At 40.4% G+C, this 15,264-nt stretch overlaps 1 protein-coding gene across 2 annotated transcripts in view; it reads right to left on the bottom strand.

Moving 5' to 3' along the window:
* Positions 1-15,264, bottom strand: part of LOC138504315 (sulfotransferase 1B1-like) — a 127,110-nt gene that overhangs the window by 11,910 nt on the left and 99,936 nt on the right. The window lies entirely within an intron of this gene.

The following is a 15,264-nucleotide window of genomic DNA, read 5'->3' as shown; positions in this document are numbered from 1 at the left end:
TGAATGGCATAATAATCAAAGCCTTGTGGTATGCCGACGACTTGGTTTTAATTTCCAAAACCCTGATAGGCTTGCAGAAACTACTGTCCGCATTGAGTGCCTACTTAGATGATAATGAGTTAGTCATCAATCTAAAAAAAACACAAATAGTCATTTATGCTCCTAGGCTCATCATAAGAGTACTAATTGATTGGAGAATCAAGGATGTGAGTGTGGAAGTTGTACCAACCTACCTTTATTTAGGCATTTTATTTGATGGTATGCCACAAATTGACTCACATCTAAAGACGTTGGATCACAAGATAATGTCAGCCATCACGCAGACAAGGATAATATTATACAAATGTGGTAAATTTACGATCAGGCCTGCCATTATGTATTGGCGCCAAAAAGTTTTACCAACAATTTTGTATGGTCTAGAAACCAAAGATATAGTTCAATCCATATATCTGAACAAAGTAGAAGCAAAATTTTGGAGGGGAGTTCTCCATCTTCCACAATGTGTACCTGGCCCTTGGCTGCGTCATGAACTAGGTCTAACGTCTTTGAATGCTGAATATCATTGGAGGCTCTGTGCCTTGTTTCATAAATGTTTGACCTATACAAGAACAGACAACATACTAGCAACGTTATCTGTTTATATGTTGTCTTCCGGGCATGTATTTGTTAAATCATGGACTTCTTACATTTTCAAAATTTTGACCAGAGCCTATGTAAGCTTGGATATTCTAATCTTGAACCCGAACAGAGCAAAAGTTAAAATATTCAGCCTGGACTGGATTGACACTAGAATTGAGTGTCTCTCGTGCAAAGACTTTCAAGTCTTAGCATTCAAGCACAAAAAACTTAAAGAACTAACTCCTTATCTAAATCAAGCCCCGACACCACAATTGAGAACGTCCATTCTACGCCTGCGATTCAACCTAATTCCACACGAGATATATTGGCAAGAAGAAGGTTGATTGATGCAAAAGAGAATTACTGCAGATTTTGTGAGACCACCTCCATTAGAGAGACTCTTAAACATATCATAGTTGACTGTCCAGCACTAATTGATCTAAGAATTAAATATTTTTGGAAACATATACCATATTTTAGTGCAATGCTCCCAGAAAATCGATGGTCGGTTATTCTGTCTACTAAAGCTATAAGTATTCACATTGCCACTCATAATCTGTTAATTGCTTTGAACTTGGGTGCTGGTCCTGCTTCAACTATTGGATAGGACTCCAATGACACTAATTCTGTTTAGAATCATTATTTGACCAACGGTATTAACATTGTATCAGGATGTTTTGTTTGTTCTAATCATGTAAAATCCTGTGGCGTAACAATTAGCGATGATGCACCGTGCACTCTGTATATTAAGATACTTCCATATATTAATTTTAATAAGTAGGAAATGATTGTCGATTATGATTTACACTTTCAATTGATAATGTTATTGTGAATGCAACATTTTTAGGCTAAATCTAAGTCTAAACCATTTAATTTAGTTTTTACATTTTCATAGCAGTGCTCTGAAACTATTGTGTTATTTTTATTGATGAATAATATTTTACTAATGTATACATGAAATAGTTTTTTTTGAAAGTTGAGTTTTCTCAGCTATATTCAATAAAAAAAATATTTAAAAAAAAGAATAGCCCACATTTGTCTTGAAATGTTTCTCCTTGCAAAAATCCCAAAACAAACCCAGATATGTTACAAAAAGAAAATGTTTTTTAAATAAAAAGTCTATTCTTTAAAATTGATTGATAAAAAAAACAAAAACAAATGTATTCTGCATAAGAATGAAGCATTAAATAAAAAAATTGATTCTCAAAAAAAGAAGCAATTTGCGGTTTCCAAATTTAAATTTATAGAAAAATCCTACCCAAATCTGTGATACAAAAGTGAATGAATCCTGTGTTCAACCCAATTCACTATTAACTAGAATAAAACACACTTTCACCCAGACCAATTAGTCTTCAGTGCAAGCAATGTCATGCTGGGTTACAACTCTCTTTGCAAGCTACTCCTGCTGTTTCATCTGCCGTTGGGCTTTTGCCCTTCATTTCCAGTGAATCACTATTTGTCATTGTATTTGGTATTTAAAACAGTGCAGATCTGACTTCCAGGATCAGAGGAGTGCTTTTCTTGGATTGTATTGCACCAGAGGGTCTGAAACATGAGGTGGTGTATGTCCCTAGGGTTCAGTTGGGAATAAAATACAGAAATTAGAAAGTTGGAGGTGGGAACCTGTAACTTGGACATTACTAGGCAGCACGTTGTACAGATGTTTTTTCACATATTTACATTGTACATCTTCACAATGCAGTCACAAGTCAATAAAGTGATTTGCATAAAGTAACACAATAATAGGTTAGTTTAACCAAAGAGATGATTTGTAGGTTCATAGGCAATAACCTAGCATATACACAGGCATGTGGCAATCATGGATTGTGTGACATGAACGCTACGTGGGCCTCATCACTAGTTGAGTGCTAACCCGGGGCTATTAGCCTTACCGCCAAACCCCCCGGCGCTATTAGCGCCGTATCACGGGTTTGGCGGAACGGTAAGTCCCCATTCCCCATTGGGCCCATTCAGGAATTTCCCATTGGGCCCAATGGGGAATGTTCGGCGGTAATAACGCCGAAAATCAGCAAAGTCGCAGCGGATCTGTCCCCAGCTCAGAGCTGGGGGTAAATCCACAAAGCCCATGATTTGGCATACCCTTAAATGCGGCGGTAAAAACGTTACCGCCGCTTTTAAGGGTTACTGCCAAACTCGTGATGAGGCAGAGTGTGTACCAGGCCATTTGTTTGCAATGGCAGCAGGTTGCAGAGTTGGACTTTTAATGGGTCAGTATTATTAGGTTACACAATTTGTACCATGTTTTTAATGGCACAGGAACACAATGGCATACTGATATGTATGAACGAGAACATGGACATTTGTATTTCTGTGACTAAATGAGTGAAAGGTGCTTAGCGAGCAGCACTAAAACATGACCTGTTCGTATGCCCACGAGCAAGCTGCTGCGGCAGTGAAACTTTGGGAAGACGGATGGTGTTGCCTGTCTTTTAATGCTGTTCAATAACTTATTTTTTCAACTTTCCCTACAAACTGGTACCTTCTGCGTAAATATTGTGGTTTGCAAAATGCAAGAAAGTATGTGGAAACAAAGAAATGAGACACAAAATGACTTAGCAACGCCGGGAACCCAAGAGTGTGTGAACAGCAGTACACCTATGTCAGTCCAAAACCTTCGATTGGTTCTGCAAGTTCTCTGCTAAACCCTGGGGGTTGACAAAGGGATGGCCAAAGAGGCTGGGTGTTGCTAGAGCATGTAGGATCCAGAGGAAGCATACAGGAGATCCCCTGACCACCCCACGTCAGCCCCCGCACTAAGATAGAGGGCATGCCTAAGATTCTTGGCAACCTCGCCATCTCTGCAGACACCTATGGTCACCCGTGGGACAGTCACACGAGCTGTTACCCCCTCACTGCTCATACTAAGATGCCAGAACACCAAAAGGATTGCCGCAGGGGCATTCAACCCACCCACCACTTATATGCAGAAGGCCCCCAAGGGAGTAGTCACAAGAAGGCTCACCCTACTACCATCCCTACTGATAGTTAACACATTCAAAGGGTTAGTCATGTGGGAAGTCATATCCCCACTTCTCTTGCTAATATGCAAGACAACCAAGATGCTAGTCACAGGGGCACTGACAACCCTGCCACCCTAACCCTACCAGTGAATGTCAGAGGGAGAGGTAGTTCCCATAACCCTTAGGGTCCCCTTCCATAAGGTCAACGCACTTAAAGCTTCCTAGCCAGGCCCAAACATCTAGCATAGAAAGGGAAGCCTAGCCCTTAAGGGAAAAACATGACAGTGTTTCAAAGTCCCCAACAAATGAGCAAATAAACTGCGCTTACAAAGTTGCACACAAGCAATGAGGAAGATATTCACGCGGACTGCGTTAGCAAAGGAAATAAACCCCGTTCTCTTAGCATTGATGGATTGCAAACTTGCAAACTGACCATGACCTAGGAATTTTACATGTAACCGACTACCTCCCATTCTTACCAGAGGATTTCCAAACTCTAGGTTCACACTCCGGTACCGCAATGTCCCGCACTAAAGCTGGAAAGGACACAAGGGCCTACAGGGGAGGAAGGGAGATTGCATACCTGTCCACAAGTCTTCTGGAATCTAAGATAGTGGCAGGTGTACACTTAACCTCAGGCCGGCCACCTTGTAAGCCACATGATCACTGGAGGAATAAATGTTATCAGAGAAAGTACTGTTGTTTGGGAGTGGAGGAGGCAGACCATCAGGAAGAGAGTCAGTTAGATGGTGGTTGGAGGAAGAGAGAATTGTCATCAGAGGAGAGGAGTTGGATCATCAGCTGGCCGGAGAGAATTGAAGGTTAGAGGAAGTAAATCAAGGAGGTTGGAGTAAGAAGCTTAGATTGAGGAGGAGCAGAGGTGCTGCCAGGAGAATGTATACCATTTGGAAAATCCATCAGGAAAACAACCAGGAAGGGGATGAAGGTGAAAGCCCTTAACGAGAGCGAGAGAGATAGAAAGAGAAAGAGAGAGAGAGAGAGAGAGAGAGAGAGAGAGAGAGAGAGAGAGAGAGAGATACAGAGTGCTACACCTGAGAATGTTGGAGGAGACCATGTACCCATAGGGAGAAAGATCAGGGAGTTTCTGGACCATCAGGTTAGTTTGGGGCAGAAACTAAAGTTGGTGGTAGGAGGTCCGAAACAGTGAAATCTCACCAGACGCCAGTGAGTGTACCAAAGGCGGAGATAGAGAGATGGTGTACTAGAGCACATGAGCACGGTCCTGATCAAGAGATAGGAAACCCACTGAGCCAAGCTCCGACAGGCACACAAACAAGCCCAGCCAAAGGGGTACCATCTAGAGAAGATCTTCAAGTCGTCATGAAGTGCAGGAAGTGTTGGCAATGGCGACTCTGGTCATCAGATTCACTAACATGGTTTCAGGGAGTTTCTGGACCATCAGGTTAGTTTGGGGCAGAAACTAAAGCTGGTGGTAGGAGGTCCGAAACAGTGAAATCTCACCAGACGCCAGTGAGTGTACCAAAGGCGGAGATAGAGAGATGGTGTACTAGAGCACATGAGCACGTCCTGACCAAGAGATAGGAAACCCACTGAGCCAAGCTCTGACAGGCACACAAACAAGCCCAGCCAAAGGGGTACCATCTAGAGAAGATCTTCAAGTCGTCATGAAGTGCAGGAAGTGTTGGCAATGGCGACTCTGGTCATCAGATTCACTAACATGGTTTCAGGAACACAGTGTAACCGTCAACGTGAAGAAAAAGATCATAGTGATCAATTGCACACTGAAGCAAGGCCAGGCTGAGGCCAGCCACTGGAACTATGTAAGACTGTGTTTTGACTTTCCCATAGAGACAGTAATTGGAGAAGCAACATTCTAAGTAGTGTCTTCCTTTTTCCATAATACCTTTTGGCTCTCCTTCCTTTCAGGAAGAATGGACTTTCATAATCAAGGGTGTGAGACGTGAGCACCACAAGAGGACCCAGAAACGAGTTCCTAACCAAATAAATATGATTTTTAGTTGCTTTATTGATACCCCTCTCACGAGTTATCGCCCAATCAGAGCATTCTAACAAAAATCAATGCGTGATATCTTCAGTGCAAAACTTTATTTAAGAAAGAGTTCAGAGGAGCCAATTTATAGCAACCAAACTCATTTAATTTGGTGTGCATGTGCAGGAAGTGATGATAATCTCAACTGGGGGGTCACCTCCGAATTGAGTGGGTTTTGTGGCTATAATTTGGTTCATCTTAATTCTCTCTTAACTATCACGATTTCACTGAATTGCAGGTCTTTTGTTTTGCTACATCTTTTCTGTGGCCACTTATCATGGTCCTCTCTGCTAGATTTAGCATAAAAGACTGGCCTACAGCCCCTCTCACCCCCCCAAATAAATCACTTGATCCCACCAGGCATTGCCTTTTCCTATGGCCCAGGTCCAAGTTGTAACAATTAACTAGATTACACCAGCCATGGTGAAAAGCCATCGCCATTTGCCACAATGCAATAAGTAGGATAAAATACTGTAGCCCCCTGTCCACTGCCCTCCACTGTGGCCCATATCCCCCTCACTAGTAAAAAGGCTGCCACAAGCACTCCCCAAAGTCACCACCTATCCATTTGCCCCGCGTTTTCCCTGCCCACTGTATCCTGAAGTAAAAGCATCCCTTTCCTTCCGAAAATATATTTTTTAGTGTTTCCTTTCCGACTTCCCTTTGGGATTACCACAGGAATTTCTCTCATCGAGCAAAACAAAATGGCTGCTTTCTATTTCTGAAAGGCTAGTGCCGCAGTGGAGCATGGGAGGTGTATAGACGTTTGTGGACTGGGGGCACCCCCTTCTCTGTCAATTGTTTTTTTTAAATTACTGGACAACACCGAACTAATAAAAGAAATATCTGCGATGCCTGTTCTTATTTGGTGAAACTCCATCCAGCAGAATTTGCCCTACGGTGTTCTCTATGGAATAATGAATGAATGAAAGCAGCTTGTTTTCCTTTGCTTAAGAACTTTGCATTAAATCCCAATGAATCCCCCAACCAGGCATGTAATTTGCAGGTCAGCAGGGGTCCCACCTGCAACCTCTGAGGTCTCCCACCTGCAACCCCCGAGGACTCCCTGGCTACCCTGTGGTCTCCCTTGCGGTCTCCCTTACTACCCTGAAAAAAAAAGAAATGAACTATACATTTTTCTTTTACAAATTGAACGTCCTGGGTTGTGGCCAGTGCCACGTGGCTCTTTGTTTCTGGAGTGGCTGGCTTTCTTGTGCAGGCATCTAAAAAACAGGGGGTTCCACTAGTGTAACACTTTAAGCAGTGACCCTAATTAAGAAAGAATAGGAATAACAAATAATGTTTCTTTCTGGAAATCTATACAATAATTGCTATACTCATTAAAGGTTTATTTCAGACACACTTTCGGGGGTGAGTCACTGATTTAGTCGGTTCCTAAACACCTCATACTCACAATGCATTGCAGACAGAAACCTCCAAAAAGCATTCAGAGTAGAATAAGCATGAACTTCGGACTATGGGCCTGATTCACACAGTGTTTTCATATGGGATTGCACCATTATAAAACTTCTGTGAATCCGGACCTATGTATTTTGCCTTTCGCAAGTTGCACTTGTAGCATGTTTTTTTCTGCTGTTGTCTCTGTTCAATCATCAAAAGAAATTCCATCTCGGTGTCCTTGGTCACTTGACAAAATCCTTGTGCCTAAAACCTTGTGTACAGTGTAGAAATGTTTGACCATAGCACATAAAGTGGCCCTTAATTTCATTGTGCAACAATTAATGCTTTGTTGTAATGTGTCTATCTTGCGTATCTCAATGGCATGCTGTTCAGGATGCTGTTTTGTGTGCATGGAGGAGGTAACGAGTGCCCAGAGTACGGGATGCCGTGTGAGTGCGCTGCTTTCCCTGCGCTACTCTAAATTGTTTAATACACAGTTATGAACCCTCCCAATGGTATGCCTTTTGCCAACCTCTGAAGCCTGAAAAGTAGATCAACGCACGCTTGACATGTGGCCAACATTGCACCAGATCTGCAGATTAACTGGCCTGCTGTTATATCTCAGTTACCAGAGTAATGGTATCCACTACAGAGTGTAATTTGCTTTCTGACTTTGAGAACATTCAGACATGAAATGTCCCGTTTTACTATAGCCGGTAAGCTAGCCAGAGCTGATAAGATAGTTCAGGGTGTTGAGTACTTGCCGCGGTGATGTGTGTGTGTTATCTGCAGGTTGCAGGTTCGAATCCCGGCAAGGCCAACTCAGTCTTTCATCCTTCTGAGGTTGATAAATGAGTACCAACACAGGTTGGATGATATTTTATGCATATGTGTTCTCTATAAAGCACTTTAGCGTAAGTGGTATATAATAACACATCATTATCATTTGGCTTTGGACATCTGCTTATATTCACAGTAATTTGGCAATATGGGCCTATACATATTGATATTAACGAGACATATGGTGATCCATTCTTGTATGAAATCCATATCACATTACAGTGCTATTGGAACCATATGTTTCATAGTGTAGTGAATAACTTGAGGTGATTTTACGCCGACCTTCACATTCTGCGACCTGACATTAAATACTTGAATACTGGTGATTGTGTCGCATTCAGCAGAAGAGATAGAGGTACAAGCCCCCACCTCTACATAACATGATATCTGGTTCAAACTCTCCTTTGTACAAATGCGCCAGATTTTATCATTTGGTAAATCCAAAACTATAGTTTATTTTCACATACAGTTCTGAAATGGTCTTTTTAGTTTGCTGCCCTTTTTGGTAACACATGTTTCGGCAAAACAAAAATGCCTTTCTCAAACCAGGGCTATATATTTCATACGTAGATTAAACACAAATTTATAATCAAACATTTTCAAACAATCAAAGAAAATCAATGTACAACGACAACATGTGATTCATCGTCCAAAAATGACAACAATAATGAATTAAGTATAAGACAGAGATGAGAAGGGATGGGTGAAGGGGAAGAAATTTGAGGGAAAAGAGACAAAATAAAAATAAAATAAAAAATGGAATGAACAACAAATTAGTTGAAATGTCTCGTGCCAGAAATTACAGTTTTAGTATTAACACAAAGTTATTCTCAGACTGGAAGTAACTAACATAAAGTTGTTTGTTCAACATTACTTTTCATTTTATATTCTGTACCATTTGTAAGTTGGTAGTGACTAATTAGAAATTGTTTGTTTCAACATTGCCTTCATATTTATTTTTAGACAACCAACACCATTTGCCCATTAGTTAGTAATATAATGCTTGCCCATTTGAATTCAGTTATGAAGTTACCTGTATTCTTGAACAAATGTGTTTATATGCTGCGGTCTGTTCATCAAGTAACCGGGTTAGATCCCTAATTGAGAGATGACTCAAGTTAGCGATTGTTATTGTGTGATTCCGCCGTCCAAACTGATGTTCAAACTGTGTCCTTTTTAAAACATTGACAGCAATACGTGAAAAGCACTTAGTTACTATGCGGATTGTATTCAAACGCATTTGCGAACCTCTTCTGATTTGCATGCTCATACGGCATTATAATCGTGCAAAGTAGCACATTCTAATATTGTGTGCTCGCGTCTATGTTATTGTAAATATATTATCGGCTAACATACACTTGATAATTTTGAAGTTTATGCAACAATGTTACATCTACACTTTAGGTTTCTTATTGTTTCGTCTTGGCTCCTGAGCCTCGTCTGCTGAACCGCATTCACTGCAGATCGCTGCTATTAAATGAGCGCGGAGCTTGTGTTGTCCGCAGGTGGCATGGCAACATGTAGTCCTTTCTTTGTTGCCATGCACCTGTCGGCCATCTTTTGGTAAAGTTCCCATACAAACGGAGAGAGGACCGTATTATGGTCCTGTCCTAATGTTTTATGAATTAATGAAGCCATAAAATAACACATTATTTTTGCCATTTAACGTACATTATCTAATTACGGTGGGGAGTCATAATGTCGGAAAAAAAATGTCGACAGACAAAAATGTCGACAAAATAATGTCGAAAAAAAAAATGTCGACTTTCGTTTTTTTTAATTATATATTTATTTTAGGGGTTCGGGAGTAAAAAAAAAGGGAAAAATAAAAAAAAATGTAAAAAAAGGGGGGCTGGGGGAGGGGAACCCCCCCATTTCGAAAAAAAAAATGCATTGAAAAAAAAAGTCGAATTTTTTTTCGACATTTTTTTTTCGACTTTTTGACTGTCGACATTTTTGTTGTCGACATTATGACTATAAACCTCTAATTACCTCTATTGGTTGGTTGTTTTGCAACATATGGGTGCGAACAACATGAAACATTGTTATAGGGCGCATTGGTGCTGGACAAATCGTTTGCATAAAATTACAATTTACGTGTACCTAAATTAGTACCTGATTGTATAGTGAGGTGTATTTATACCAATTATGAGATTTGTGTAACTTTGGTACCAGCGAACACTTAATTTAAAAAGTATTGTGCAGACCTGCTGAACGAGATCTTTGTGTCCAGTGCAAAACATAACTTAATGCACTGGTCCTAGGTTTATTTTGGTTTATCTAAATGCATAAATGCTCTACAAGTATGAGCAAATGGTGTGCATAAACTTAAATGAACTTTAATAAGTCTTAGTGCTTGGGAATCTGTGGTTACCTGTCACGTGCATGATTAGAGGTCATATATGACAAATACAAGTATTTATTTATGTGTTAACCTAACATAATCTGAATGCACATTATTAGTTCAATATACTCATAAAAAACAGTAAATTTCACTGTCCGTGTTTAAACTGAAAATGACAGATTAGTCTTGCTTCTGACTGCCGCAGTGCAACCTCAAGGTTTCCACCTCTTCTACCGAGACTCTCGTGTTTCAAACCAATAAATCTGATGTCTTTTTTGTCTTCCATTTAGTGCTCCAGTTGCCAATGTATGGCTAGTGGCAAAGTCTGATTTTGACTACCAATACCAGACAGGTGTTCTCGAATACGTGTCCGGAGTTGGCGAATCGTACTTCCAATGTATATTTTTTTACAAATGCAGATTATGGCATATGCTACATGTTTAGTCCTGCAATTAATGTTCTGTCTGATGGTTGTGTGATTTCCATAATTATCTTGAAACCTTGTTGATTTTTCCCAGGCGTATTGGCACATGGAGCAGGCACCACATTTCCTGAATCCAAAGTTATCTGATGTGAACCAATTTGTTTGTTATTTTTCACTTGAATTAGGAAGAAGTGAAGGACTGAAATGGTTCCTTAGTGTTTTCGCTCTTGTAAAAACAATTTGTGGTCCTTCGTGCATGAAAGTGGTTAAATGTGGATCTAGTTGTAATAAATGCCAATTTCGGTTCAAAATTAGCCTGATCTTGGAGTGGTCATGGGAGTACGTTGTGATAAATCTCACATTTTCAGATTATTGCTCTTTAACTTGTTTTTTAACCACAGTTTCTGACTGTTTCATGGATGATACCTTGCCAGCTGCCTTCCGAATAGGTTTTGTTTTATAGCCTTTCTGCTTGAATCGTGATGAGAGTAGGTCACACTCCTCTTCATACTGGGATTGAGCTTTGCAATTACGCCTTGCACGTATGAATTCCCCTGTGGGAATGTTATCCTTGACTCTTTGTAAATGACAACTTGTCGCAAACAGTGTGGAATTTACCTCAGTAGGCTTGCGGAAAGTCTTGGTGTACAATGTATTGTTTTCTACGTAAATGGTAAGATCCAAAAAGTCAATGGTTGATGTATTCATTTCGGATGTGAACTGGATTCCATATTGATTGTTGTTTAAACGGCCTGTAAATTGTAGTAATAGGTCCATTTCACCTCTCCAGATCAGAAGGATATCATCAATATAGAGGGCCCACAAGATAACATGCTCACTATATTGACTTTCAGCGTAGACTATGTCATCTTCTAACATCCCCATGAATAAATTGGCAAGTGCCGGGGCATATTTTGTGGCCATAGCCACTCCATGGCATTGGTGATAGTAATTACCGTCAAACATGAACACATTAAATTTGAGTGTGGCTTTCAGCATTTCTTTTAGCATATGTATTTGTTAAAAATGTGAAGCGCTGGGATCTTTGTACACATAATCAATTGTTTGGATAGCTTGCTGGTGTTTGATTGATGTATATAATGCTCGTACATCAAGTGATGCAAGGATATATTGCGGTTCCCACTGGATGTCATCAAGAATCTGTATTGCATGGGTGGTATCTTTAACATATGCTTTTAGTTTGGGTACCTCTGGTTTTAGAAGGTTATCGATGTACTCTGCTATATTTTCTGTGGCTCCTCCATTACCGCTAACAATTCGCCTTCCTTCTGGAAAATGTTGAAAGGCTTTGTGCACCTTCGTCAAAAAATATATGGTTGGCATACAGGGATGTTGGATAAACAAATATTTTTTCTCTTCATCTGTTATGATGCCTTGTCGATGCCAAGAATTAATCATTTGCTGAAGTTCATGAACAATATTTCTTTGATGATTGGAAGGAAGCATCTCGTAGGAATCTGGGGTGGATAGATGTTGGTATGCCATGGTTAAATAGTCCTGTCGATTCATAATTGTAATATTGCCCCCTTTATCAGCCTCTTTTATTAATATATTGTTGTCTTTCTTCAAATTGTCCAATGCAGTTTTTTTGGCTTGATTCAGGTTCCAAGAGATTTTTCTGTTGACTTGGCTTTTTCGAGCTAATTGCTGTATGTCTTTGAGGACTGTCTTGTGGAAGACATCGATAACATTCTCAGGTGCCATTTGTGGTATGAATTTTGATCTCGTCTTGAGCTCCACATTTGTCATTGATCCAGGTACCACCTTTAATTCTTGCAACATATGAGTAATTTCATATGTCTCTGGCTCCTCAAGAGGTGTATGTTTTCAATGTCCTGAATACTTAAATGGCTTTCTTGCCCACGTGATGGGCCTGGAACATGCCTCTTTACCTGTGTGGCAAAAAACTTCTTGAGTTTTAATTTCCGTATATATTTGAAAAGATCAATCTGTAAATCAATCGGATTGAACCTACACGTAAGTGCAAATGATAGTCCTTTGTTAAGTACTGCAATTTCTTCCTGGGTGAGCTATTTGTCTGATAGATTGAGAACCAAGTTGTTTATTTGCGATTCCTTGCATCTCTTGTGTTTGCCCGTGTTAGTCTTCTGAATTCGTCTTGAGCGGCGGGATTTCTTGTGTCTCCCCTGACCCCTCCTTCCTCTTCTCCTAGTATAGGTGGACCACTCGGAGAGATTGTAGGAAGCCGAAAACAGACTTGCTTGGTGGGAATATCTCTATTGCCCTTCCTATATCTACAGATTTGGTTGATGAAATCCTATTTTTCTGAAATTGAAGCTGCTCCTTCCAGATTCTCTGATACTGGCGAAATATATTCAGCATCAGATGACCCAGATGAGGTATTTGGTGTGCTGGTCTTGGATATAGGTTTGGTGTATTTGTTATACTTTTCCTGAAAAGTGTAAACTCGGTCTTCACGAAAACACTTGTGTAATTTCCTTAGCTTCATTTCATCCTGGTACTCTTTTAAAATTGCATGTAGTTTTAAATAATTCTTTTCTTTCCTGACTTCCAAAGATTTCATTTCAACAATCTCTTTCTTGATTGCTTCTATTAATGTTGCAACTTTTTTATGCTCTCTGGTAGCATGCTCAATGAGGAGCTCTAGCTTTTTTTCGAACTTGTGGTTAGATTCTCTTCCCACTGCTCAGCAAGGTCCTTATCGTCATCACTAGTGAAATTGGGAAAAATCAATATTCGCAATCCTCTGGGTATTAGTTGATTGGTAAGATAATTCTTGAGCGATATGATTTCCCAGTACCTATCAATCTCCTTCTTGGATGCTCTTTCTAACTTGATGAATTTATATATGAGGTCTTAGGGTTTGGTATTAGTGCTAGTAAAGGCATGCACATTACTACTGCGTGCTGTAAACAAATTCTTGGACTCCTCGTCCCTATTGAGTAAATACTCAGCCATCTTGGTTGTATGTGGTCTTGCGAGATTTGTGTTCCCTCAAATTTCTTCCCCTTCACCCATCCCTTCTCATCTCTGTCTCATACTTAATTCATTATTATTGTCATTTTTGGACGATGAATCACATGTTTTCTTATTGTCGTTGTACATTGATTTTCTTTGATGTTTGTTTGACAATGTTTGATTATAAATTTGTGTTTAATCTACGTATGAAATATATAGCCCTGGTTTGAGAAAGGCATTTTTGTTTTGCCGAAACATGTCTTACCAAAAAGGGCAGCAAACTAAAAAGATCATTTCAGAACTATGTGTGAAAATAAACTATAGTTTTGGACTTACCAAATGATAAAATCTGGCGCATTTGTACAAAAGAGAGTTTGAACCAGATATCATGTTTCATAGTGTATTTAGGAACAATGCTATGTGATGCCACTTCCTTTTTTTTTAAGGGGTGAAAGGTTGTGTTCCATTGCTTCCTGTGATGTCACTTTGGGGTGAGGTCAAATAACATAACTTCCTGTGATGCCATCAGAGGTCAAGGGTCATGTGATGGGATGTCACTTCCACTATCCCAGGCCTTTTGGTGAAATGACGTCCCTACCCCCAACAAGCCATATCAACTCTAAAATTAGTGATTAACATTACCACTCATGATTCTGCAATCCATGGGTCCAAGAGGCTGTAACAATAAATGATGCTATTTATAACACCAATGGAATTACCACCAAACTCGTAATGAGGCTCAAAGTATGCAAGTTGGACATAATGGGCCTCATTACAGATCTGGCGGTAACCCTGCTGGTGCTACCGGCAGGTTGCCGCCAGACCCGTCAAAATGTACTGGCGCCTGAATTCCCAGGGCCACCGGCTCATTGCGAGTCCGGCGGCTGGGAAGTCAGGCGCCGGTAAATTTGTAAATCCCGAGTCCCATAGAACTCTATGGGAGTGGGGACACAGAAACACCGGCACCATTGCTAACGGTGCCAGTGCTTCCGTAATGGGTTTGCCTACCGTGACCGCTGTGCCCAGACTTAGTTTGCCAGTCCAGAAACAAGGGTGCCGGTGAGCTTATCGGCAGCCTTGTTTCCGGACCGGCAAACCTGTCATAAGGCCCAATATCTCTATCTTTCCAATTCTCTTAATAAAGTAAAAGGATGACGAAGTAACCTAAGTAATGAGGGGCTACCTTCCCTTTGCAAAAGTTGAACTTACAAGTGAGTAACGGACACATAAGCACATACATTACGAACATTACACATAGGCACACCTCTCAGCGGGTGGGCGTTACCTAAAGTGCTTAAAAGCTTTTCAAATGCGTTCGCTACACTTATCCAAACAACTTGTGCCTCAATGTTGTAGGCAGACGTGGTGCATCGAGGGCGACAGAGTGCATCGTTTTCTGCTGTATTGATAGCATGTTTTTGGTGAGCGACAACAATTATGCGAAAGTTATGCCTAGTAAGGGGAACGGTGACAAAACGACATTTCTTTTATACGACCCATTCTATAGATACTAGGCACATAGTAAAGTGTACATACACAAAGGGTAACAAATGCAGGTGTTAGGGCACTTTCTGTTTCATTTGGAAACCTAATTTGCGACATGTGGAAGTGACATATACATGGAACATAGATATGAAACCCTATACAAAAAAATATTAAATAA

The sequence above is a fragment of the Ambystoma mexicanum genome, chromosome 11 (genome assembly GCF_040938575.1).
Source record: "Ambystoma mexicanum isolate Mex_15411 chromosome 11, UKY_AmexF1_1, whole genome shotgun sequence".
In the NCBI taxonomy this organism is placed as follows: Eukaryota; Metazoa; Chordata; class Amphibia; order Caudata; family Ambystomatidae; genus Ambystoma; species Ambystoma mexicanum.
This window is presented reverse-complemented; position numbering and strand designations above follow the sequence as displayed.